This window comes from Arachis stenosperma, chromosome 10 (assembly GCF_014773155.1).
Source record: "Arachis stenosperma cultivar V10309 chromosome 10, arast.V10309.gnm1.PFL2, whole genome shotgun sequence".
NCBI lineage: Eukaryota > Viridiplantae > Streptophyta > Magnoliopsida > Fabales > Fabaceae > Arachis > Arachis stenosperma.
The window spans coordinates 60,551,301-60,556,954 of NC_080386.1; positions in this window are offsets into that span (position 1 = coordinate 60,551,301).

A 5,654-nucleotide genomic window follows, 5' to 3' on the forward strand; every position below is an offset into this window, starting at 1 on the left:
ACAAAGGCCTTCATGGAGTCATTATTTTTAATCATCTCTGGAAATACACAGCAAGAAACCAAGTTATAAATGAAAAAAGAAATCAACAAACAAAGCAAAACAGAAAGGAAATCGGTCACTACTAAGCTCAACTCGGAGAAGCGAGGGATCCCCTAAAAATTTTTTAGTATCGAGATAAGGAGGTTGTCCTCAGTTCTCCTCCAACACATTAACAAAGGCCTGTTCGACCTCGTCCAACATCTCCCATGAATACCTTGACACCACAACATCCTTTTGCCACTCTAAAGGAAAGGCTGGCTCATCATTCTCATCGAGAAAAAGGGCCGAGCTCCTTCAACAGCTCGGAAATACCTTCTTTCCTTGGGCAGACCGAAAAAAAACCCAGGAAGCTTTCTTTTTGGAAGAAATCCCAGGTTTGGTCAAAACAAAAAGGTAAAGAAAGAGAGTTTGAGAAGGTTTAACATCTAGTTCTTGACACAACAACTGGAAAATCTTAACGAAACCCCATGAATTCGGATGAAGTTGGGATGGAGACACATTGCACGACCACAACAAATTGGTCTCAAAAAAAGTAAAAGAAAAAGTAATGTACATTTGGCTGAAAAAATAGTCATAGGCATAAAGGAAGGGATGCTCCCCCTGTACCGAAATAAGGAAACAGACCCTCTCATCAGAATCAGGTGCTACTAGCTCATAATTTTTTTCCTGCTCTCAATTACTACAAATCCAGTGATGTTTTCTCAACTCCACACAGTACTCATAATTTACCACAGAAACACACATCAACATGAGGGAGTCTAGCTAGTCCGACATGCCCTCGGGGACTTTGGAAGAGGTCTCGACAATATTTTTGCGAGACGACAAGGATCAACTAAAATCCTACAGTAAGAAAAAAGAAAAGGGGTTACTAATTGTTCATATCCTGGGTCGAGTTGTCCGACCCGAGATGTTCTACAGACAAAGCGACCGACCTCTTCAGGTCAGGACAATCCGACCTCTTCTCAAAGAGCTCGGCCAAGTCACGAGAAAGCCCAAACAAAGGGCCCAAATAGAGGAACACGCCCCAGAGCCTAAGGCAGCCCAAGCCTACAAGAGAAGGGCGGTTCCCTTGAAGATAAGATGACCTCACTTGAAGATAAGATAAAGATAAGATAAGATAACTAACTTATCTTATCCACAGGAGGCCACATCTCACCATTATAAATACACTGGAGCACCCAGGTATTACTTATATTCTGATCCTACTCAATACCTGCTTAATACCCTTGCTAACTTAAGCATCGGAGTCCCTTGCAGGTACCCCCCACCCTCTGGGGACGAAGGATCAGCAACACTTTCAGTTCCACAAGTCGGACACACCAGCTCTGGCCGCTATACCCCTGTCAGACACGTCGGCTTCGACCAACATAGAAGATCTCGACCGAGATCAACCTACAGTTTCAGGTAACCCTCGAAACATTGGCGCCGTTGCCGGGGACCCTAGAAGTCATCCCAATACCATGGCGGACAACCATGACAACGACCACGACTCAGGTTTGGAAGATAGAACGCCGCACAAGAACATGGATACTGTACTTAAAGATGCTCCAGAATCCAATGGAGACAAAAATTCATCAAATTCGGGGGTGATAGAAGCACTTCAAGATCGATTAAAGCAACTTGAGAAAGAAACCCAACATCAACGTGAAAAAGAAAAGGATCTACATCGGGAGATAAGGCGACGCCGAGAATTAGAAGATAAGCTTATAAAACTCGAAGCTGATCTCAAAAATAAAGCTATTCGACCCACCCAGGAGGATAGCTCTCACAAAGATCAAGATCCATTCACTAGGGAAATTATGAACACCAAAATCCCAAAAGATTTCAAACTCCCGGATATGACTCTGTATGACAGCACCTCGGACCCCAACCACCATCTCAGCAACTTCAGAAGTAGAATATACCTCACTGACACCTCAGATGCAGTTTGCTGCAAAGCCTTTCCAACAACTCTTACCAAAATAGCCATTAGATGGTTCGACAGCCTACCTCCAAAATCCATCTCGAGTTTTGATGACCTGGCCAAAAAGTTCCTAGCCAGATTTTTCATACAAAAGGACAAAGCCAAGCACGTACCCAGCCTATTAGGAATCAAGCAAGGAGATCGAGAGAGTCTTCGTAACTACATGGAAAGATTCAACAAAACAAGCATGGGCATACAAAGTCTACCAACAGAAGCTGCCATCATAGGCCTCATAAATGGCCTACGAGAAGGACCATTTAGCCAATCTATATCAAAGAAGTACCCGGCATCCCTAGATGAAGTACAAGAATGGGCGCAGAAGTACATCAACATGGAGGAGAATTCTCGACTTGGGGAAGCCTCGAGGTTCGGTTCTGCCTACCGAGATAAAGATAAAGAATCCAAGAAAAAGGAAGATCGCTCTGGAGAGAAAATCAAAAAATATCATAACTACACCCCTCTTAAGGTATCCTTGGTAGATGTTTACAAAGAAGTCTGCCATACAGAAAAAATACCCCCAGCTCGGCCACTCAAAGGAAAAAAGGGAGGAGGAAATCGGAACGAATACTGTGAGTATCATCGAGTCCGAGGACATTCCACCAATGAATGCTTTGACTTAAAAAATGTCATAGAGAAATTAGTAAGGGAAGGAAAACTAGATCGGTTCTTGGCCAATCGGGACGAAGAACCAAGAAAAAGAAGAAGGGATGAAGATGTCGGACGGTCTGAACGATCACCCCGCACACCGGAGAGACACGTCCACGTGATACACGACGGATTTGCTGGAGGAGGAATTTCCAAATCATCCCGCAAGCGACACCTCAAAGAAGTATACCATGTCGAAGGAAAGAAGGAGGCGCCAGACATCCCAGCAATCACATTTACCAAAGAAGATGCATCCGGAATCATCTCAGGACACGACGACCCCATGGTCATCACAATCATATTGGCAAACGCCAACCTCCACCGTACATTAATTGACCAAGGAAGCTCTGCCGACATCTTATTCAAAACTGCCTTCGACAAACTCAGCTTAGAAGAAAAAAGAGCTAAGAGCATACCCGAACAGCCTGTTCGGACTTGGGGATACCCCAGTACAGCCACTGGGATACGTATCGTTACATACAACCTTCGGAAAGGGGAACCAATCCAGAACACTCAAGATAGACTATATCGTGGTCGACGTAAGCTCAGCCTACAATGCCTTAATAGGTCAGACAATATTAAATCAACTCGGCGCAATAGTTTCAACTCCACATCTATGTATGAAATTCCCAATTGCAGAAGGGATAGCTACAATAAAAGCAAATCAAAAGATGGCGCGTCGCTGTTATAAAAAAAGTCTAAACCTCTGAGGCGAAGGGGGAGAGTTCCACACAATCGAACTCGGCGGATTTCAGAGACGAGAAGAACTCCGCCTATGACTCGAAGGAGAAATAGAAAGAGTCCAGATTGGAGATACCTCGGATAAAACAACTAATATTGGCACGATCCTGAAAGGAGACGCAAAGGAATCACTAATACGGTTCCTACGAGATAATGTTGATCTCTTCGCATGGAAAGCTGCCGACATGCCAGGCATAGATCCCGAACTAATGAGCCACAAGTTGGTAGTCTATCCGGGATCCCGGCCAGTACAACAAAGACGAAGAAAACTCGGGCCAGAACGGTCTCAGGCTGTAGAAGAACAAGTACAAGCGCTACTAGAGGCAGAGTCATAAGAGAAGTTAAATACCCACTATGGCTAGCAAACGTCGTCTTGGTGAGAAAGTCAAATGGGAAGTGGCGAATGTGCACCGACTACACCGACCTCAACAAAGCCTGCCAAAAAGACCCTTATCCACTCCCAAGCATTGACACTCTAGTAGATGCCTCATCGGGATATAAGTATCTCTCGTTCATGGACGCATACTCGGGGTACAACCAGATCCCAATGTATCCACTGAATCAAGAAAAAACCTCGTTTCTCACACCAAAAGAAAATTATTGCTACATCGTAATGCCTTTCGGCCTTAAGAACGCAGGAGCCACTTATCAAAGGCTAATGAATAAAGTCTTCTTAGACCACATCGGAAAAATCATGGAGGTCTATGTGGATGACATGCTGATAAAGACACAAAGTGAAGAGACATTACTAACCGACTTGGTTTAAGTGTTCGACACCATATGGAAGCACGGCATGCGACTCAACCCGGCTAAATGCACCTTCGCAGTCGAAGCAGGAAAGTTCTTGGGCTTTATGCTCACACAAAGAGGAATAGAGGGAAATCCAGATAAATGCCAGGCCATACTCAACATGAAAAGCCCAACCTGCGTCAAAGAGGTACAACAACTCAATGGGAGATTGGCGGCCTTGTCCAGATTCTTAGCAGGGTCAGCAATAAGATCCCTCCCCTTTTACGCTACCTTAAAGAAGGGAAAGAACTTCGAGTTGACAATAGAATGTGAACAAGCCTTCCGAGACTTCAAAGAATTCTTGGGACAACCCCCTATCCTATCTCGACCATAAGAAGGAGAACCACTCATACTGTACCTCGCAGTAGGAAGTCGGACAATAGCCTCAGCACTAATTAGAGAAGATGAAGGGGGACAACAACCCGTCTACTTCATTAGTAAAGCACTACAGGGATCAGAGCTGAACTACCAGAAAATAGAGAAGTTTGCTAACGCTTTGATACTCACATCCCGATGACTTCACCTATACTTTCAAGCGCACACCATTAAAGTTCGGACCAACCAGCCCATAAAAGGGATATTGCAGAAAACAGATCTAGCAGGAAGAATCCTACAGTGGGCAATCGAGTTGTCTGAGTTCGACCTCCAATACGAGGCGCGGACAACCATTAAATCACAATACCTGGCCGACTTCATCGTAGAATTCACAGACACCACAGAAATCCCCATAGAGTGGAGCATATACGTGGACGGTTCCTCAAATAAAACCGGAAGCAGTGCACGTGTGATAATCGAAAGTAACCAAGGAGCCCAACTTGAGCTTTTCCTGAAATTCGGATTCCCGGCCTCAAACAACCAGGCGGAATACGAAGTGTTATTAGCTGGTTTGAAGCTGGCTAAGGAGGTTGGAGCTCAGAAACTCAACATCTACAGTGACTCACAAGTTATTACCTCACAAATAACAGGAAGCTACCAAGCCAAAGATCCTACCATGAAAAAATATTTGGACAAAACCAAAGAACAGCTCAGATAACTCGGGGAATATAGGATCTGCCACATACCACACGAGCAAAATGCCCGAGCTGACGCACTCTCAAAACTAGCCAGCACCAAACCAGGGGGCAACAATAGAAGCCTCATCCAAGTAATACTGCAGAACCCATCAATATCGGAAGAAGAAAAAATCCTAGCCATAACAGATCGGGATCAAGGATGGATGACCCCCATAATTAACTACCTCAAAACAGAAGCGCTCCCTACAGATGAAAAGGAGGCAAAGAGGTTAAAAAGGGAGGCATAGTACTACACTATCATAAACAACACCCTATACAAAAGAGGGATCTCAAAATCATTATTAAAATGCGTACCGACCTCCAATACAAAGGAAGTCTTGGAGGAAGTACACAGCGGCATTTGTGGCAATCATCTCGGAGCGCAAGCTCTCACCAAAAAGGTACTCCGGGCGGGATTCTATTGG